The sequence below is a fragment of the Procambarus clarkii genome, chromosome 9 (genome assembly GCF_040958095.1).
Source record: "Procambarus clarkii isolate CNS0578487 chromosome 9, FALCON_Pclarkii_2.0, whole genome shotgun sequence".
NCBI classification, from domain to species: Eukaryota; Metazoa; Arthropoda; class Malacostraca; order Decapoda; family Cambaridae; genus Procambarus; species Procambarus clarkii.
Window position 1 is genome coordinate 48,718,716 of NC_091158.1, and position 24,749 is coordinate 48,743,464.

Here is a 24,749-nt window from a genome sequence, read left to right on the forward strand (position 1 = left end):
AATATCACCAGTAACAGAGGGAGCACAGAGTACACACAGACCAGTAGTGTGTGATAAATATCACCAGTAACAGAGGGAGCACAGAGTTGTCTCATTAGTGTGGAAGATAATCTAGAAAGGAACCCATATTTTTGTCACTGGTATCGCTTTTTGTCGCTCAACGTTACGTCCACCTTGATATAGATAAGCGTAGTGGTGGCTTGTGTGCTGTTATCTGGTGTTACCGTTGACGCCAGTGTTGTTGTCAGTAGTGTACCGTTAACAGTTCTCGTGTTACCGTTGGCGCCAGTGTAGTCGTCAGTAGTGTACCGTTAACAGTTATCGTGTCACCGTTGACACCAGTGTAGTCGTCAGTAGTGTACCGTTAACAGTTCTCGTGTCACCGTTGACGCCAGTGTAGTTGTCAGTAGTGTACTGTTAACAGTTCTCGTGTCACCGTTGACGCCAGTGTAGTTGTCAGTAGTGTACTGTTAACAGTTCTCGTGTCACCGTTGACGCCAGTGTAGTTGTCAGTAGTGTACTGTTAACAGTTCTCGTGTCACCGTTGACGCCAGTGTAGTTGTCAGTAGTGTACTGTTAACAGTTCTCGTGTCACCGTTGACGCCAGTGTAGTTGTCAGTAGTGTACTGTTAACAGTTCTCGTGTCACCGTTGACGCCAGTGTAGTTGTCAGTAGTGTACTGTTAACAGTTCTCGTGTCACCGTTGACGCCAGTGTAGTTGTCAGTAGTGTACTGTTAACAGTTCTCGTGTCACCGTTGACGCCAGTGTAGTTGTCAGTAGTGTACTGTTAACAGTTCTCGTGTCACCGTTGACGCCAGTGTAGTTGTCAGTAGTGTACTGTTAACAGTTCTCGTGTCACCGTTGACGCCAGTGTAGTTGTCAGTAGTGTACTGTTAACAGTTCTCGTGTCACCGTTGACGCCAGTGTAGTTGTCAGTAGTGTACTGTTAACAGTTCTCGTGTGTGTGAAGTGTCTAGCTTTTGGTTTTACCAGGATGTATTGATATTATCTGTTGTGAACAGTGTTCATGGTGTCCCGGAGGTACTGACCATTGAGTGACCACAAGGCCTTGACCTGTGTGTGACACTTGGCCACATTCACACATTCACAGTGTGTCCTGGTGTGATGTGATACGTGATTAAAGACAAACTTTCCTCAACAACTCTCCAGCCTACAGCTTTTGGTCAACCAGCGAGCGTTAAGCTTTTGTTAAAGTAAGCAGCAAAAAGCGCTCGGTTAAAGAGGGAGTTTAGAGCTGGTGGCACTTCAGACATCCTCAGGTTGTCATCGTCTACCAAAAAAGAGGTTTGTGGTAATCTTAATTTTTGTTATTTTATAAAAGTATTTGTTTTAAAGTTCAATAAAAGATTAATAGTATTTCATTAATCAAGGAATAATAGAATGTAAACAATCAATACCATATCAAGAAGGGGGGGGAGATCCGCTAGCGTCTAAAATGTTCATCTCTTGGGCCAATCGTTCACCCTTCTAAAACAAACTTTTTTTTTTATTGAGGAAAAACATGTAAAGTTGATGGTGACAGGCACCGACGTCCTCAAAGTTTAAGTCTCCCCTCGAATGTTAAGATCGTTTTCTTTTGAAAAAGATGGAATCACTGAGTGTGGGAATATTTCTTGAAGCTCGGGAGATGCAGGAGAGGTTATGCTGTGAGCTCTTATGCTGCTTCTTGCTGGGCAGCTGAGTGTGATGCTGTTTAGAATTTACTTGTGGAAGTTTACAAATATTGTCTGTATTAAGTAATGAGTAAGTCTCATGGGACAAACGTATCTCTACACTCATCTGAAGACGTCGGCCACAGATACATAGTCTCCACAGTAGTGTCCAGTGTGTTACATATTGTACACACTAATGGTGTTCTCTGTGAGTGATGTTGAAGTTCCACACTACAAACAATTATCAACCACATGTCTACCTCTACCTTGGCATTGTAAGAACTACAACCACTACGCCAGCGTTCACGACCACAAGGTTTACTACGCCAGCATACATGACTACAAGGTTCACCACACCATACATGACCACAAGGTTCACTACGCCAGCATACATGACCACAAGGTTCACCACACCATACATGACCACAAGGTTCACCACACCACCATACATGACCACAAGGTTCACCACACCAGCATACATGACCACAAGGTTCACTACGCCAGCATATATGACCACAAGGTTCACCACACCACCATACATGACCACAAGGTTCACCACACCACCATACATGACCACAAGGTTCACCACACCAGCATACATGACCACAAGGTTCACCACACCACCATACATGACCACAAGGTTCACCACACCACCATACATGACCACAAGGTTCACCACACCACCATACATGACCACAAGGTTCACCACACCACCATACATGACCACAAGGTTCACCACACCACCATACACGACCACAAGGTTCACCACACCACCATACATGACCACAAGGTTCACCACACCACCATACATGACCACAAGGTTCACCACACCATACATGACCACAAGGTTCACCACACCATACATGACCACAAGGTTCACCACACCACCATACATGACCACATGGTTCACCACACCACCATACATGACCACAAGGTTCACCACACCACCATACATGACCACAAGGTTCACCACACCATACATGACCACAAGGTTCACCACACCATACATGACCACAAGGTTCACCACACCACCATACATGACCACATGGTTCACCACACCATACATGACCACAAGGTTCACCACACCACCATACATGACCACAAGGTTCACCACACCATACATGACCACAAGGTTCATCACACCACCATACATGACCACAAGGTTCACCACACCACCATACATGACCACAAGGTTCACCACACCACCATACATGACCACAAGGTTCACCACACCACCATACACGACCACAAGGTTCACCACACCACCATACATGACCACATGGTTCACCACACCACCATACATGACCACAAGGTTCACCACACCACCATACACGACCACAAGGTTCACCACACCACCATACATGACCACATGGTTCACCACACCACCATACATGACCACAAGGTTCACCACACCAGCATACATGACCACATGGTTCACTATACCACCATACATGACAACAAGGTTCACCACACCACCATACATGACCCCATGGTTCACCACACCAGCATACATGACCACAAGGTTCACCACACCAGCATACATGACCACAAGGTTCACCACACCACCATACATGACCACATGGTTCACCACACCATACATGACCACAAGGTTCACCACACCACCATACATGACCACAAGGTTCACCACACCATACATGACCACAAGGTTCACCACACCACCATACATGACCACAAGGTTCACCACACCACCATACATGACCACAAGGTTCACCACACCACCATACATGACCACAAGGTTCACCACACCACCATACACGACCACAAGGTTCACCACACCACCATACATGACCACAAGGTTCACCACACCACCATACATGACCACATGGTTCACCACACCACCATACATGACCACAAGGTTCACCACACCACCATACACGACCACAAGGTTCACCACACCACCATACACGACCACAAGGTTCACCACACCACCATACATGACCACATGGTTCACCACACCACCATACATGACCACAAGGTTCACCACACCAGCATACATGACCTCATGGTTCACCATACCACCATACATGACCACAAGGTTCACCACACCACCATACATGACCACATGGTTCACCACACCACCATACATGACCACAAGGTTCACCACACCAGCATACATGACCACAAGGTTCACCACACCACCATACATGACCACAAGGTTCACCACACCATACATGACCACAAGGTTCACCACACCACCATACATGACCACAAGGTTCACCACACCATACATGACCACAAGGTTCACCACACCACCATACACGACCACAAGGTTCACCACACCATACATGACCACAAGGTTCACCACACCACCATACATGACCACATGGTTCACCACACCATACATGACCACATGGTTCACCACACCACCATACATGACCACAAGGTTCACCACACCAGCATACATGACCACAAGGTTCACCACACCACCATACATGACCACAAGGTTCACCACACCACCATACATGACCACAAGGTTCACCACACCACCATACACGACCACAAGGTTCACCACACCATACATGACCAAAAGGTTCACCACACCACCATACATAACCACAAGGTTCACCACACCACCATACATGACCACAAGGTTCACCACACCATACATGACCACAAGGTTCACCACACCACCATACATGACCACATGGTTCACCACACCATACATGACCACAAGGTTTACCACACCACCATACATGACCACAAGGTTCACCACACCATACATGACCACAAGGTTCACCACACCACCATACATGACCACAAGGTTCACCACACCACCATACACGACCACAAGGTTCACCACACCACCATACACGACCACAAGGTTCACCACACCAGTAGTGGGATTGATGCCATAGAGCGTCCGTTTTTCTTTTTTCCAGGGACGCTCTATGGCATGATGCCATAGAGCGTCCGTTTTGTTTTTTTCCAGGGACGCTCTACGTCGCAGCCCCATAGAGCGTCCGTTTTGTTTTTTTCCAGGGACGCTCTACGTCGCAGCCCCATAGAGCGTCCGTTTTGTTTTTTCCCAGGGACGCTCTACGTCGCAGGGTTATTTTCAACTTTTAGACCGGTCGTTTTTTTTTTTTTTTTTTTTCCGGGGCCTGTCTACGCACCCCTAGTTTCACGAACTTGAAGTACGACATAGACCGTGCGTTTTTGTTTTTTCCGGGCACGGTCTACGCACCCTGGGTTTTCTCGATTCAACTTGCCTAGGGATTAAAAAGCTGGTCCCTGGCATCCCCAAATTTCGTTGGCTTAGTGACCCTGCACAGACATTGCTAATGGTCAATGACGTCACCAGGTAGCCGCTCAGCATTCCTGCACCGGCATGTTCGAGGAGATTAAAAAGCCGGTCGTAGCATCATGGGTTTTGCGATACAACAGTATCCTTGAAACCTAATATAAAATACCATCATCCCTAGTCTATTTTAAATTTCATATTTACTTCCAACCATCGCCCATTACATTCATCAAAGGGAAACAAGTATGTGAGGGAAGAACATAACTTCAGCACTGCAAGAAGTTATGTGTGTATTTTCAAGTTCGTCCCCTGCTCCCTGTATTTACCCAGGTCTTTTTCCTAAATATAAAACTTATCCAATTCATTCCTATTCTGTTTCATGTCGATACGTATAATAGGTTATAAATATTCCCCTTTAGTATGACCATTCAGTCACACCTCTATCATGTCACCCCTATTTCTTCTTCTTCGTCGTCGTTCTAGAGAATGTAATTTGAGCTATGACAATCTTTCTTGAAGGATCGTTTATTATGCATAGGGCAAAAAACAGTAACCCTGAAACCTAATGTAAAATACCATCAACCCTAGACTATTTTAAATTTCCTATTTACTTCCAACCATCGGTCATTGCATGAAACAAAAGGCGAGCACCACTGCAAGAAGTTATTTGTGTATTTTTCGAGTTCTTCCCCTGTTACCTATATTCACCCAGGTCTTTTTCCTAAATATATAAGTTATCCAATTCATTCCTGTTCTGTTTTATGTTGATACTTATAATGGGTCATTAATATTCCCCTTTACTATGACCATTCAGTCACACGTCTATCATGTCACCCCTATTTCTTCTTCATCATCGTCGTTCTAGAGAAGCACTGCAAGAAGTTATGTATGTATTTTCAAGTTCGTCCCCTGTTACCTATATTTACCCAGGTCTTTTTCCTAAATATAAAACTTATTCAATTCATGCCTATTCTGTTTCATGTTGATACGTATAATAGGTTATTAATATTCCCCTTTACTATGACCATTCAGTCGCACCTCTATCATGTCACCCCTATTTCTTCTTCGTCATCTTCATTCTAGAGAATGTAATTTGAGCTTTGACAATCTTTCTTGAAGGATCGTTTATTATGCATAGGGCAAAAAATAAAATGAAAAAACTGCTATCATTCATTTATATGAAAAAACAGAGCCCTGGGCATTGGAGATTTCAATGCGTTTTCAGTAGTAACCAATATTGTCCTTAACCTCATACACGTCTCACATTCGCTCAAAACATACCTCCCACACCTTACTGTGGCAAATAACAAATAAAAAAATCTCATTCAGTAAAAGCAAGCCTCTCATGTTTTAAAATAAGGCCTTCTGCGGCGCGAGGCGCGCTAAATGCGGATCCCAGGAGGTTCACACATAAGTGTGAACTCTTAATCTGGCTTATTACCTCACCTATACTCTGTGCTTCATCAGAGTTAATATTCAGCTACAATAGCTCGTATTTTGGCTCATTGCTTATATTTTCTGTTATTCATAAACCCGATCAAACCTTCCTAACCTAACCTATCCTAACTTATTATATATAACAAACAAATTCATTCTACAGAACAGTTATTGTTGTTGTTTAGTGACATCGTGAAAAGCGACCTCAGGTATAGGGATAAGGTATTGCTGGCCATTAGCACATAGGTGTGAAGGTATTACAGTACCTTACTGGTCAACTATGTATGACGTCACCAGACAACCAATGCGACCTTTGGCGTCCTACTGGCATGAGTATTTGATGTTATTATTCAAAAATGACTAGACTATCCATCCCCACCTAACCTAATCAGAGGTATAAGAATATACATTTTAGTCATCCACAACTGTAATCATTATTCAGTGATAAGTTCAAAAGTATAACAGAATGCCAAATGTCATACTGCAATTTAAGCAGAATCGTACATCTGGCAGCATAGCAGGTGAGCTGAACATAAGAATAAAGGTAACTGCAGAGGTCCTATTGGCCCATACGAGGCAGCTCCTATATATTTCCACCCAATCTCATTCATGTCCACCCTATGCTTAAAACAACCAAGGGATCCCACTTAAAGTATTAGTTTACAATAATAGTTTTAATAAATAGCTCTTATTCTAGTTTTATACACAACAGCAATTATGAAAACCCTATATCTAGATATTCTACTATAATCCACAAGTAGTTACCACACATCTGGCAGTACAGCGGATTAGTGGCTGTGTTCATAGGCTAGTCAACTGTCCTCACATCCATCAAATAGATATCCAAATGTCGCACCTCAATTCATCCATCTAGCAACTCAGCTGGATGTTAGCCACTATATTCATAGGCTAATCATTTCTACACCTCAAAAAATCCTAGTCTTGCTGCGCAAATCAGCTAACTTGTTTCTAAACCAACACTCGCAAATACAATCGTGCATACCTACACATACTTCAAAACCTATGCATTCATAGAGAATAGCCTAGTTTTTGCCACCATTTCCCCATTAATCAGATGTAATTTATGCCATACACACAGAAAATACAGCATTTACACACCAAATATGCCATTTATGCACAAAATATATTATTTACACTCAAAATATACCATCACATAAAAAAATATGATATTTTCATACAAAATATGTCGGTTGCAAACAAAAATATACCATTTACACAATATTGCATGTACACTCAGAGTATGACATTTACACAAAGTACGGTATTTTGCACAAATATATCAAAATGCTTATTCATTTAGACAATAAAAAATGCACTTTAACCAAAATTACACAATTTCACAAACGTAATTTTCACAAAATACCCACACATTGTCTCATAAACCAAAATACACTTACACCATAAAGATCTATTTTATCAAATTACAGAGCTTACACAAAATACACAATTTTCACACACAAATACAGTTTCACCAGTTACACTTCAACATATTAAAAACACAACTTGCATAAATGCACTATTATCACAAAAATTATTACACAGTTTGTGTAATTATTTTACATCTTTGCACAATTAATACAAGAAAACTTGCTATATAATTACTCAGCTTGCACAATGACAATCAATACACAAAGGTATAAATAAACAATTCGTCCATATGCAATTACACAACATGCGCAATTAATACACAACTTATACAATATTACACATCTTTCATATTTATTACACACAACTTGCACAAATGCATATCTAGCACAAATACGTGCAATACATAACTACCCCAAATATGAAAATACACAACTAGCATAAATACACGATTTACACAAATACAATTGCGACATTTACACAACTTGCTCAAAAATATAATCAATACACAACTTACCAAAATATGAACAATACATAACTAGCACATATTCATTAAATACACAACTATGCAATTTCCGCAAATACACATACAAAAACATATACAATTAATACATACAACTTGCACAAAACAATACACAATTTATAGAAATATAATCAATACATAATTTCAATAATCATACAACATATGCAAAATACATAATCTGCACAATTAATACACAAGTATAATAATTGTGCTATATATGTACAAACACAACCAACTGGGTCAAACAATACACAATTTGCATGATATTTTTCTGGGTATATTTAGGACATTAATTATAATATGCTGAGTTTAACCAACTCCCCAAAAGTCAGAATTTCACATATAAAAATGTTTCTTATAACTTCCAATGAGCTCAATATATAACATATTCTTTTCCATTAAGATATCAACATTATTAGTGCTAAACTATTCATCTAACATATGTCCACTGTTTTTATGTCTTATTAATACCTTCCTTGTTACATTCTCTCCAATCAGACCACCATATTTATGTATTTATTCAAACCATCTAACAGACTTATTTGTTCTAGCCTTAGTTATGTTAGGGCAGGTGGGGTTAGGTAGAGTCAGTATTTTCTATGATAATTTTAGACAAATTTGCTATATCTTATCAAAATGCATCCTGTTAAAACTTAAATTCATCTAAATCTATCAAAAATATACTTATACTACGCAAATTTGACTAAATTCTACCTAGCTAAACTTACTAAATATGAGCATCCCATATCCTCACATACAAGCCTATGTCGCCTCTGTCCATACATTATATGAGTCTGCCATATAGCACGAACCCCAAATAGGAAAATTTACACTATTTCATAAACATACTAGTTCATTACCCTAAGATATTATATATGTCCTTCCCGACACGACCTCACCAAACCTGACCTAGCATATCCAACCCTGGATTTGGTTAAAGTTGGCGAAATGTATGCTATGCCACCTAAATTTCACCAAATTTAAGGCAATTTCCACCAAATATACCCAAATGTTGTGTATCATAGCATCGCCAAAGCCCATTTTCTCCTATTCCATACTACCCTACACAACCTCACCCAACCTGACCTAGCATATCCAAACCTGGATGTGGTTAAAGTCGGCGAAATTCATGCTATGCCACCTAAATTTGACCAAATATACCCAATGTTTCATATCACAGCACTGCCAAAGCCCATTTTTACCTACATTTTCTCCTATTCCATCCTACCCTATGCAACCTTACCTAACCTATCCTACCATATCAAAACAAAGATTTGGTTAAAGTCTGCGAAATTTAAGCTATCCCACCTAAATTCTATCTAATTTAAGGCAATTCCCACCAAATATATCCAAAATGTTCTGTATCACAGCACTGCCAAAGCCCATTTTTACCTACATTTTCTCCTATTCCATCCTACCCTACGCAACCTTACCTAACCTATCCTAGCATATCCAAACCTAGATTTGGTTAAAGTCTGCGAAATTTAAGCTATCCCACCTAAATTCTATCTAATTTAAGGCAATTCCCACCAAATATATCCAAATGTTCTGTATCACAGCACTGCCAAAGCCCATTTTTACCTACATTTTCTCCTATTCCATCCTACCCTACGCAACCTTACCTAACCTATCCTAGCATATCCAAACCTAGATTTGGTTAAAGTAGGCGAAATTTAAGTTATCCCATATAAATTTGACCTAATTTAAGACAATTCCCACCAAATATACCCAAAAATGTTTTGGAACGTAGCACGGCCAAAGCTCATTTTAGCTGAGTTTTCACCTATTCCAACCTGCCCTAGACAACCCTACCCAGCCTCTCCTGGCATATCCAAAGTCAGATTTGATTATAGTTGGCGAAATTTATGCCTTTCCAACCTAAATTTTACCTAATTTAAGACAATTTCTACCCAATATACCCAAAATGTTTTGTTACATAGCTCAGCCAAAGACCATTTTAGCCGAGTTTTCACATATTCCAACCTACCCTACATAGCCTTACCTATCCCTGACCTAGCAGATTTGATTAAAGTTGGGGAAATTTAAGCTATCGCCATCAAATTGGAGACAATTTCCACCAAATATGCCTAAATGTTGTGTATCATAGCACAGCCAAAACCCATTTTATCCACATTTTCACCCATTCCATCTAAACCTGGACCTAGCCTCTGATACTCAGAGACGTGATGTTTTTGGATATGAACCTAAATGCCCGTGCCTAACCTGCAAGAGTCTTGGAGCTTTGTTGAATATTTCTTCGAAAACTGAAGTTTTGGATATGAACCTATCCGCACTGTGCCTAACCTGCTAGGATCTTTGTTGAACATTGTAACCATATTCATAGAAAAGTGATGTTTTGGATATGGACCTAACAGCCCCTCTCCTTTAAAACTTGGAACTGTGTTCAATATTGTAGATATAGTGTTGGGTGTGTGTTTTGTTTTTACACATCAACCCAACCGTCCTGGACCTAACCTCCCTTCATCTAACTTCAAATTTATCGTAAATATGGAAGGACGTGTGGTTTGTGCATCAACCCAATCGTCCTTGACCTAACCTCCATTTATCAAACTTCAAATTTATCATAAATATTTGAGGACCGTGTTATTTGTGCATCAACCCATCCTGGGCCTAACCTCCCTTTATCTAACTTCAAATTTATTGTATTTATGGGAAGAAGGTGTTGTTTATGCATCAACCCAACCTCCCTGGACCTAACCTCTGATACACGAATCTTGGTTCAACATTGCATCATACTTGTAGCATATTTTTTTTCACATAATTCAACCATCCTCAACCTAACCTCTATTACCTGGGGGAGGGAGGTTAATGGAAAATATGATAATAATGGGAATTTTCTCTACATCAGTTCAACCTAACCATCCTTAACCTAACCTTAGTTAGAAAGGGATATAACTCACAAAAACTATTTAATTACCATTTACCTTATTTTCCTTATCCTAACCCATAACCAGAGGGTTTAGACCCCCCTTTACCTCGAAATTATACTATATATTTAAGGTAGGAATATATTTTCACACATAAACCTATCATTCCCTAATTTAACCCTGTACTCTAATTTCGAGGTAAAGGGGGGTCTAAATCCTCTGGTTATGGGTTAGGATAAGGTAAATGGTAATTAAATAGTTTTGGTGAGTTATATTCCTTTCTAACTAAGGTTAGGTTAAGGATGGTTAAGTTGAACTGATGTAGAGAAAATTCCCATTATTATCATATTTTCCATTAACCTCCCTCCCCCAGGTAATAGAGGTTAGGTTGAGGATGGTTGAATTATGTGAAAAAAAAAAAAATGCTACGAGTATGATGCAATGTTGAACCAAGATTCGTGTATCAGAGGTTAGGTCCAGGGCGGTTGGGTTGATGCATAAACAACACCTTCTTCCCATAAATACAATAAATTTGAAGTTAGATAAAGGGAGGTTAGGCCCAGGATGGGTTGATGCACAAATAACACGGTCCTCAAATATTTATGATAAATTTGAAGTTTGATAAATGGAGGTTAGGTCAAGGACGATTGGGTTGATGCACAAACCACACGTCCTTCCATATTTACGATAAATTTGAAGTTAGATGAAGGGAGGTTAGGTCCAGGACGGTTGGGTTGATGTGTAAAAACAAAACACACACCCAACACTATATCTACAATATTGAACACAGTTCCAAGTTTTAAAGGAGAGGGGCTGTTAGGTCCATATCCAAAACATCACTTTTCTATGAATATGGTTACAATGTTCAACAAAGATCCTAGCAGGTTAGGCACAGTGCGGATAGGTTCATATCCAAAACTTCAGTTTTCGAAGAAATATTCAACAAAGCTCCAAGACTCTTGCAGGTTAGGCACGGGCATTTAGGTTCATATCCAAAAACATCACGTCTCTGAGTATCAGAGGCTAGGTCCAGGTTTAGATGGAATGGGTGAAAATGTGGGTAAAATGGGTTTTGGCTGTGCTATGATACACAACATTTAGGCATATTTGGTGGAAATTGTCTCCAATTTGATGGCGATAGCTTAAATTTCCCCAACTTTAATCAAATCTGCTAGGTCAGGGATAGGTAAGGCTATGTAGGGTAGGTTGGAATATGTGAAAACTCGGCTAAAATGGTCTTTGGCTGAGCTATGTAACAAAACATTTTGGGTATATTGGGTAGAAATTGTCTTAAATTAGGTAAAATTTAGGTTGGAAAGGCATAAATTTCGCCAACTATAATCAAATCTGACTTTGGATATGCCAGGAGAGGCTGGGTAGGGTTGTCTAGGGCAGGTTGGAATAGGTGAAAACTCAGCTAAAATGAGCTTTGGCCGTGCTACGTTCCAAAACATTTTTGGGTATATTTGGTGGGAATTGTCTTAAATTAGGTCAAATTTATATGGGATAACTTAAATTTCGCCTACTTTAACCAAATCTAGGTTTGGATATGCTAGGATAGGTTAGGTAAGGTTGCGTAGGGTAGGATGGAATAGGAGAAAATGTAGGTAAAAATGGGCTTTGGCAGTGCTGTGATACAGAACATTTGGATATATTTGGTGGGAATTGCCTTAAATTAGATAGAATTTAGGTGGGATAGCTTAAATTTCGCAGACTTTAACCAAATCTAGGTTTGGATATGCTAGGATAGGTTAGGTAAGGTTGCGTAGGGTAGGATGGAATAGGAGAAAATGTAGGTAAAAATGGACTTTGGCAGTGCTGTGATACAGAACATTTTGGATATATTTGGTGGGAATTGCCTTAAATTAGATAGAATTTAGGTGGGATAGCTTAAATTTCGCAGACTTTAACCAAATCTTTGTTTTGATATGGTAGGATAGGTTAGGTAAGGTTGCATAGGGTAGGATGGAATAGTAGAAAATGTAGGTAAAAATGGGCTTTGGCAGTGCTGTGATATGAAACATTGGGTATATTTGGTCAAATTTAGGTGGCATAGCATGAATTTCGCCGACTTTAACCACATCCAGGTTTGGATATGCTAGGTCAGGTTGGGTGAGGTTGTGTAGGGTAGTATGGAATAGGAGAAAATGGGCTTTGGCGATGCTATGATACACAACATTTGGGTATATTTGGTGGAAATTGCCTTAAATTTGGTGAAATTTAGGTGGCATAGCATACATTTCGCCAACTTTAACCAAATCCAGGGTTGGATATGCTAGGTCAGGTTTGGTGAGGTCGTGTCGGGAAGGACATATATAATATCTTAGGGTAATGAACTAGTATGTTTATGAAATAGTGTAAATTTTCCTATTTGGGGTTCGTGCTATATGGCAGACTCATATAATGTATGGACAGAGGCGACATAGGCTTGTATGTGAGGATATGGGATGCTCATATTTAGTAAGTTTAGCTAGGTAGAATTTAGTCAAATTTGCGTAGTATAAGTATATTTTTGATAGATTTAGATGAATTTAAGTTTTAACAGGATGCATTTTGATAAGATATAGCAAATTTGTCTAAAATTATCATAGAAAATACTGACTCTACCTAACCCCACCTGCCCTAACATAACTAAGGCTAGAACAAATAAGTCTGTTAGATGGTTTGAATAAATACATAAATATGGTGGTCTGATTGGAGAGAATGTAACAAGGAAGGTATTAATAAGACATAAAAACAGTGGACATATGTTAGATGAATAGTTTAGCACTAATAATGTTGATATCTTAATGGAAAAGAATATGTTATATATTGAGCTCATTGGAAGTTATAAGAAACATTTTTATATGTGAAATTCTGACTTTTGGGGAGTTGGTTAAACTCAGCATATTATAATTAATGTCCTAAATATACCCAGAAAAATATCATGCAAATTGTGTATTGTTTGACCCAGTTGGTTGTGTTTGTACATATATAGCACAATTATTATACTTGTGTATTAATTGTGCAGATTATGTATTTTGCATATGTTGTATGATTATTGAAATTATGTATTGATTATATTTCTATAAATTGTGTATTGTTTTGTGCAAGTTGTATGTATTAATTGTATATGTTTTTGTATGTGTATTTGCGGAAATTGCATAGTTGTGTATTTAATGAATATGTGCTAGTTATGTATTGTTCATATTTTGGTAAGTTGTGTATTGATTATATTTTTGAGCTAGTTGTGTAAATGTCGCAATTGTATTTGTGTAAATCGTGTATTTATGCTAGTTGTGTATTTTCATATTTGGGGTAGTTATGTATTGCACGTATTTGTGCTAGATATGCATTTGTGCAAGTTGTGTGTAATAAATATGAAAGATGTGTAATATTGTATAAGTTGTGTATTAATTGCGCATGTTGTGTAATTGCATATGGACGAATTGTTTATTTATACCTTTGGGTATTGATTGTCATTGTGCAAGCTGAGTAATTATATAGCAAGTTTTCTTGTATTAATTGTGCAAAGATGTAAAATAATTACACAAACTGTGTAATAATTTTTGTGATAATAGTGCATTTATGCAAGTTGTGTTTTTAATATGTTGAAGTGTAACTGGTGAAACTGTATTTGTGTGTGAAAATTGTGTATTTTGTGTAAGCTCTGTAATTTGATAAAATAGATCTTTATGGTGTAAGTGTATTTTGGTTTATGAGACAATGTGTGGGTATTTTGTGAAAATTACGTTTGTGAAATTGTGTAATTTTGGTTAAAGTGCATTTTTTATTGTCTAAATGAATAAGCATTTTGATATATTTGTGCAAAATACCGTACTTTGTGTAAATGTCATACTCTGAGTGTACATGCAATATTGTGTAAATGGTATATTTTTGTTTGCAACCGACATATTTTGTATGAAAATATCATATTTTTTTATGTGATGGTATATTTTGAGTGTAAATAATATATTTTGTGCATAAATGGCATATTTGGTGTGTAAATGCTGTATTTTCTGTGTGTATGGCATAAATTACATCTGATTAATGGGGAAATGGTGGCAAAAACTAGGCTATTCTCTATGAATGCATAGGTTTTGAAGTATGTGTAGGTATGCACGATTGTATTTGCGAGTGTTGGTTTAGAAACAAGTTAGCTGATTTGCGCAGCAAGACTAGGATTTTTTGAGGTGTAGAAATGATTAGCCTATGAATATAGTGGCTAACATCCAGCTGAGTTGCTAGATGGATGAATTGAGGTGCGACATTTGGATATCTATTTGATGGATGTGAGGACAGTTGACTAGCCTATGAACACAGCCACTAATCCGCTGTACTGCCAGATGTGTGGTAACTACTTGTGGATTATAGTAGAATATCTAGATATAGGGTTTTCATAATTGCTGTTGTGTATAAAACTAGAATAAGAGCTATTTATTAAAACTATTATTGTAAACTAATACTTTAAGTGGGATCCCTTGGTTGTTTTAAGCATAGGGTGGACATGAATGAGATTGGGTGGAAATATATAGGAGCTGCCTCGTATGGGCCAATAGGACCTCTGCAGTTACCTTTATTCTTATGTTCAGCTCACCTGCTATGCTGCCAGATGTACGATTCTGCTTAAATTGCAGTATGACATTTGGCATTCTGTTATACTTTTGAACTTATCACTGAATAATGATTACAGTTGTGGATGACTAAAATGTATATTCTTATACCTCTGATTAGGTTAGGTGGGGATGGATAGTCTAGTCATTTTTGAATAATAACATCAAATACTCATGCCAGTAGGACGCCAAAGGTCGCATTGGTTGTCTGGTGACGTCATACATAGTTGACCAGTAAGGTACTGTAATACCTTCACACCTATGTGCTAATGGCCAGCAATACCTTATCCCTATACCTGAGGTCGCTTTTCACGATGTCACTAAACAACAACAATAACTGTTCTGTAGAATGAATTTGTTTGTTATATATAATAAGTTAGGATAGGTTAGGTTAGGAAGGTTTGATCGGGTTTATGAATAACAGAAAATATAAGCAATGAGCCAAAATACGAGCTATTGTAGCTGAATATTAACTCTGATGAAGCACAGAGTATAGGTGAGGTAATAAGCCAGATTAAGAGTTCACACTTATGTGTGAACCTCCTGGGATCCGCATTTAGCGCGCCTCGCGCCGCAGAAGGCCTTATTTTAAAACATGAGAGGCTTGCTTTTACTGAATGAGATTTTTTTATTTGTTATTTGCCACAGTAAGGTGTGGGAGGTATGTTTTGAGCGAATGTGAGACGTGTATGAGGTTAAGGACAATATTGGTTACTACTGAAAACGCATTGAAATCTCCAATGCCCAGGGCTCTGTTTTTTCATATAAATGAATGATAGCAGTTTTTTCATTTTATTTTTTGCCCTATGCATAATAAACGATCCTTCAAGAAAGATTGTCAAAGCTCAAATTACATTCTCTAGAATGAAGATGACGAAGAAGAAATAGGGGTGACATGATAGAGGTGCGACTGAATGGTCATAGTAAAGGGGAATATTAATAACCTATTATACGTATCAACATGAAACAGAATAGGCATGAATTGAATAAGTTTTATATTTAGGAAAAAGACCTGGGTAAATATAGGTAACAGGGGACGAACTTGAAAATACATACATAACTTCTTGCAGTGCTTCTCTAGAACGACGATGATGAAGAAGAAATAGGGGTGACATGATAGACGTGTGACTGAATGGTCATAGTAAAGGGGAATATTAATGACCCATTATACGTATCAACATAAAACAGAACAGGAATGAATTGGATAACTTATATATTTAGGAAAAAGACCTGGGTGAATATAGGTAACAGGGGAAGAACTCGAAAAATACACAAATAACTTCTTGCAGTGGTGCTCGCCTTTTGTTTCATGCAATGACCGATGGTTGGAAGTAAATAGGAAATTTAAAATAGTCTAGGGTTGATGGTATTTTACATTAGGTTTCAGGGTTACTGTTTTTTGCCCTATGCATAATAAACGATCCTTCAAGAAAGATTGTCATAGCTCAAATTACATTCTCTAGAACGACGACGAAGAAGAAGAAATAGGGGTGACATGATAGAGGTGTGACTGAATGGTCATACTAAAGGGGAATATTTATAACCTATTATACGTATCGACATGAAACAGAATAGGAATGAATTGGATAAGTTTTATATTTAGGAAAAAGACCTGGGTAAATACAGGGAGCAGGGGACGAACTTGAAAATACACACATAACTTCTTGCAGTGCTGAAGTTATGTTCTTCCCTCACATACTTGTTTCCCTTTGATGAATGTAATGGGCGATGGTTGGAAGTAAATATGAAATTTAAAATAGACTAGGGATGATGGTATTTTATATTAGGTTTCAAGGATACTGTTGTATCGCAAAACCCATGATGCTACGACCGGCTTTTTAATCTCCTCGAACATGCCGGTGCAGGAATGCTGAGCGGCTACCTGGTGACGTCATTGACCATTAGCAATGTCTGTGCAGGGTCACTAAGCCAACGAAATTTGGGGATGCCAGGGACCAGCTTTTTAATCCCTAGGCAAGTTGAATCGAGAAAACCCAGGGTGCGTAGACCGTGCCCGGAAAAAACAAAAACGCACGGTCTATTGTAACACGGGTTAGAGGTCCTCTCTCTTTACTTCCTTCTTTCTACTCCCTCTACCCGTATTCTTACTTTTATTTCTAAACCAAGGGACTCCAAAACTTTTACCAAAGCCAACTCCACGCCACGTGGTCCTAAGACGATTGACCGACTTAGGATTCTACACCCAGTATGACGTGACCTAAGCTCTGAACAAAACCCTAGAGTCACCTCTGCTGCCACCACCAGACCAGTAATACAAGAGCAATGATCGAGGTCTGGATCGATCACGCTAATTAATCAACCTAGGGGCTTGATCCCCACTATAAACGATGACCTTGAGTGTGGAATAAATTACACGGTAATGATAATTCCGATTCGATGTTAGAATCGGCGCCCAATGCAACTCTGCCTCATGTGGACCACGTGACCAGGACAAGTATACACATAAAACACATGGAAACAATAAAATGCAAATTAATAACAAATTTAATTTATTAAAAGAAAACTAAAACAAAATCTAAATATGTTCACTCCCTATCACTTTAACACTCCCTACTTGACCTGAGTGGCAAATGAGACTATTTCTATACTTAACAATAGCAACTATACCTTGAGCGACCACAGCTCTAGGTGTTGGGGGCTGTTCTTGGGGAGAGGTAAGATGTTGACCTCTTATCCCAGCTGCTTCCGTGACCACACTGATTTGTCCTCGTCTGGCCTAGCCCAGACTAGAACCTTGTATCCTTCCGCCTAGTCAGTCAAAGTTCTACCAAGTTACTAGCCAGGTTTAAGTTATAACAATTAACCTCTGTTGTACTTAATTGATCCAGACTGGTTGAATTATTTTACTGAATTAAATTACACAAGCCTCTAACGGCAGAGCTGTTCCCGATCACAAAGATGGTTATTAAAACTTTGAGAAATAGTAGACCTGTCAACCCCTGATGACCTATGACCGCCGGTCACTCCGCTTTAAAAGTTAGATCTGATTCGTGACGTCACTGATGGTGACTTAAACTCAATAATTAGAATACTCTTGATATTGTGTCCAGTACTATTATACAATACAATTTTAATGCAAAATGAATAAAGGCTAATTTTCTCTAAATTCCTGAATACTATAGGATGATTCATTATACGCAGATATGAACAAAGCGTCGGTTATTTCCACCGCGAATTCCCCTGGGGGTCAGGTCACCATGCGGCTCAGCTTCCCATTCTCTTTTGTCGATAAACCACTCTGGATAATTCTTACAACAGCCTAGTTTGTTACACTATGTCGTACTTCAAGTTTGTGAAACTAGGGGTGCGTAGACAGGCCCCGGAAAAAAAAAAAAAAAAAACGACCGGTCTAAAAGTTGAAAATAACCCTGCGACGTAGAGCGTCCCTGGGAAAAAACAAAACGGACGCTCTATGGGGCTGCGACGTAGAGCGTCCCTGGAAAAAAAAAAAACGGACGCTCTATGGGGCTGCGACGTAGAGCGTCCCTGGAAAAAAACAAAACGGACGCTCTATGGCATCATGCCATAGAGCGTCCCTGGAAAAAAGAAAAACGGACGCTCTATGGCATCAATCCTACTACTCACACCACCATACATGACCACAAGGTTCACCACACCACCATACATGACCACAAGGTTCACCACGCCATACATGACCACAAGGTTCACCACACCACCATACACGACCACAAGGTTCACCACACCACCATACACGACCACATGGTTCACCACACCAGCATACATGACCACAAGGTTCACCACACCACCATACATGACCACAAGGTTCACCACACCACCATACATGACCACAAGGTTCACCACACCAGCATACATGACCACAAGGTTCACCACACCAGCATACATGACCACAAGGTTCACCACACCAGCATACATGACCACAAGGTTCACCACACGACCATACATGACCACATGGTTCACCACACCACCATACATGACCACAAGGTTCACCACACCAGCATACATGACCACAAGGTTCACCACACCACCATACATGACCACAAGGTTCACCACACCATCCATGACCACAAGGTTCACCACACCACCATACATGACCACAAGGTTCACCACACCACCATACATGACCACAAGGTTCACCACACCACCATACATGACCACAAGGTTCACCACACCACCATACATGACCACAAGGTTCACCACACCATACATGACCACAAGGTTCACCACACCATACATGACCACAAGGTTCACCACACCACCATACATGACCACATGGTTCACCACACCACCATACATGACCACAAGGTTCACCACACCACCATACATGACCACAAGGTTCACCACACCATACATGACCACAAGGTTCACCACACCATACATGACCACAAGGTTCACCACACCATACATGACCACAAGGTTCACCACACCATACATGACCACAAGGTTCACCACACCACCATACATGACCACATGGTTCACCGCACCATACATGACCACAAGGTTCACCACACCACCATACATGACCACAAGGTTCACCACACCACCATACATGACCACAAGGTTCACCACACCACCATACATGACCACATGGTTCACCACACCATACATGACCACATGGTTCACCACACCACCATACATGACCACATGGTTCACCACACCACCATACATGACCACAAGGTTCACCACACCACCATACACGACCACAAGGTTCACCACACCACCATACATGACCACATGGTTCACCACACCATACATGACCACATGGTTCACCACACCACCATACATGACCACATGGTTCACCACACCACCATACATGACCACAAGGTTCACCACACCACCATACACGACCACAAGGTTCACCACACCACCATACATGACCACATGGTTCACCACACCACCATACATGACCACAAGGTTCACCACACCAGCATACATGACCACATGGTTCACTATACCACCATACATGACAACAAGGTTCACCACACCACCATACATGACCCCATGGTTCACCACACCACCATACATGACCACAAGGTTCACCACACCAGCATACATGACCACAAGGTTCACCACACCACCATACATGACCACATGGTTTACCACACCATACATGACCACAAGGTTCACCACACCACCATACATGACCACAAGGTTCACCACACCATACATGACCACAAGGTTCACCACACCACCATACATGACCACAAGGTTCACCACACCACCATACATGACCACAAGGTTCACCACACCACCATACATGACCACAAGGTTCACCACACCACCATACACGACCACAAGGTTCACCACACCACCATACATGACCACATGGTTCACCACATCACCATACATGACCACAAGGTTCACCACACCACCATACACGACCACAAGGTTCACCACACCACCATACATGATCACATTGTTCACCACACCACCATACATGACCACAAGGTTCACCAAACCAGCATACATGACCTCATGGTTCACCATACCACCATACATGACCACAAGGTTCACCACACCACCATACATGACCACATGGTTCACCACACCACCATACATGACCACAAGGTTCAACACACCAGCATACATGACCACAAGGTTCACCACACCACCATACATGACCACATGGTTCACCACACCATACATGACCACATGGTTCACCACACCACCATACATGACCACAAGGTTCACCACACCAGCATACATGACCACAAGGTTCACCACACCACCATACATGACCACAAGGTTCACCACACCACCATACATGACCACAAGGTTCACCACACCACCATACACGACCACAAGGTTCACCACACCATACATGACCACAAGGTTCACCACACCACCATACATAACCACAAGGTTCACCACACCACCATACATGACCACAAGGTTCACCACACCATACATGACCACAAGGTTCACCACACCACCATACATGACCACATGGTTCACCACACCATACATGACCACAAGGTTTACCACACCACCATACATGACCACAAGGTTCACCACACCATACATGACCACAAGGTTCACCACACCACCATACATGACCACAAGGTTCACCACACCACCATACACGACCACAAGGTTCACCACACCACCATACACGACCACAAGGTTCACCACACCACCATACATGACCACAAGGTTCACCACACCACTATACATGACCACAAGGTTCACCACACCACCATACATGACCACATGGTTCACCACACCACCATACATGACCACATGGTTCACCACACCACCATACATGACCACAAGGTTCACCACACCAGCATACATGACCACAAGGTTCACCACACCACCATACATGACCACAAGGTTCACCACACCACCATACATGACCACAAGGTTCACCACACCACCATACACGACCACAAGGTTCACCACACCACCATACATGACCACAAGGTTCACCACACTACCATACATGACCACAAGGTTCACCACACCACCATACATGACCACAAGGTTCACCACACCAGCATACATGACCACATGGTTCACCACACCACCATACATGACCACAAGGTTCACCACACCACCATACATGACCACAAGGTTCACCACACCATACATGACCACAAGGTTCACCACACCACCATACATGACCACAAGGTTCACCACACCACCATACATGACCACATGGTTCACCACACCATACATGACCACAAGGTTTACCAAACCACCATACATGACCACAAGTTTCACCACACCATACATGACCACAAGGTTCACCACACCACCATACATGACCACATGGTTCACCACACCACCATACATGACCACATGGTTCACCACACCACCATACACGACCACATGGTTCACCACACCACCATACATGACCACAAGGTTCACCACACCATACATGACCACAAGGTTCACCACACCACCATACATGACCACAAGGTTCACCACACCAGCATACATGACCACATGGTTCACCACACCACCATACATAACCACAAGGTTCACCACACCACCATACATGACCACATGGTTCACCACACCATACATGACCACATGGTTCACCACACCACCATACATGACCACATGGTTCACCACACCACCATACATAACCACAAGGTTCACCACACCACCATACATGACCACAAGGTTCACCACACCATACATGACCACAAGGTTCACCACACCACCATACATGACCACATGGTTCACCAAACCACCATACATAACCACAAGGTTCACCACACCACCATACATGACCACAAGGTTCACCACACCATACATGACCACAAGGTTCACCACACCACCATACATGACCACAAGGTTCACCACACCACCATACATGACCACAAGGTTCACCACACCACCATACACGACCACAAGGTTCACCACACCACCATACACGACCACATGGTTCACCACACCAGCATACATGACCACAAGGTTCACCACACCAGCATACATGACCACAAGGTTCACCACACCAGCATACATGACCACAAGGTTCACCACACCACCATACATGCCCACAAGGTTCACCATACCACCATACATGACCACAAGGTTCACCATACCACCATACATGACCACAAGGATCGAATGGTGATTATACTTGATAATGATACTCTTATTATCGCATTATTACACTTGATAATGGGACTCTCATTATCGATCCCGCGATCGATAATGACTCCTGAGAATTACGTTACTCGACTGAGCGGTCGGCTGTCACTCCCGACAGCCTTGTCGCTCACCACAAAAATCTATCAAAATTTACATTAACACGTCAGCCACGAACCTACATATATATACAACCACACTTGTCACAACCTTGGGGAACACAACATGAGAAATAACTACACTCTGTTATCATTCCACAATAATCAAATACCAGTAATCCCTGGTGCTACACACGGACACTATTACCTGTGCACTTATGATGACCAGTACTGGATTTCCACACCTGCAAGAGATTACATTACATGGAACACAATAAACATCATGAATGAATTACTATAATTCTACCAGAGTGGAATATAAATATTACTTGGACATCCCTCACAGTACTTGGCTAATCTATGTAAACTGTGTTCCCGTGTGTACTCACTAACACACACACATACAGGGACACCTGTCTACACCAGTCTAAATCCGTCTGGACTGACATGAATGTCAATAAGGGTGAAAATCTCACACGTTCCTATTTCACTTCACCCCACCGGGAGCTTGGAGAAAATGGGACGGAACACCTAACCTCGAATTCAGGCTTAAAGCTAAAATCACCAAAAACACACACAAGGTATTTACTCTCATTTACACAGCCGGCTCACATCCATGCACCCCAGTGTCCCACCCCCTACACAGACCCCCTGCATTGTAGGTGGCTGGTCAGCAATACCAGGGATAGGCTCAGCTGGTATAGCCTCGTGCGTTGACGGTCGTACACGGATAGCTCAGCGCATTTTTCGTAACCTCTCACACAACACACGGCTCGGATCGTACACCCCCGACCCACCGGTGAAGCGGTGCGTTCGTACACAAATGGCGCGTTCACGTCTAGTTCAATTTTTACGAATTTCTAGAGTGCATTCTAGGGCTATGCACTTGTGGGCGGAGAATTCAGAGTACCTGGGGCTATGTACTTGTGGGCGGAGTTAGCTAGTTGGTCCCCAATATATACCAGGGTACTGTACACTCGAGAGATAGACCGATAGGAAGAGACAGACAGAAGACAGGAGAACAGCCAGCAGAGCAGAACCGAGAGGCTGTCAGCCGCACAGGGCGGGACAGTCTCTGTCAACTACAGTCCTCCCCCCCCCCCCCCTCCTCTCTCTATCCAGCTATAGGCAGACACTTGGTGAGTTGAACATGAAAGGTGACGTAGTCGTGTTTACTAGTGTTTCATGACAATCAGGGAGCAGACGGCTGTAATGGTCTCGAATTCTGGTGTAGTGACTCACTTGGTACATTAATAATGAACCTTCAGTTCGATTGCTGGAATTCCAATA

The 24,749-nt window shown here is 41.1% G+C and overlaps 1 protein-coding gene across 1 annotated transcript in view; it reads left to right on the plus strand.

The window, feature by feature from the left end:
• Positions 1–245: 245 nt before the first annotated feature.
• Positions 246–24,749, plus strand: part of LOC123751074 (uncharacterized) — a 46,447-nt gene continuing 21,943 nt past the window's right edge. The window contains exons 1-2 of the mRNA XM_069321531.1: positions 246–296; positions 1,024–1,306. The gene's annotated coding sequence lies outside the window, so the exon portion shown is untranslated. The remainder of the gene's footprint in view (positions 297–1,023; positions 1,307–24,749) is intronic.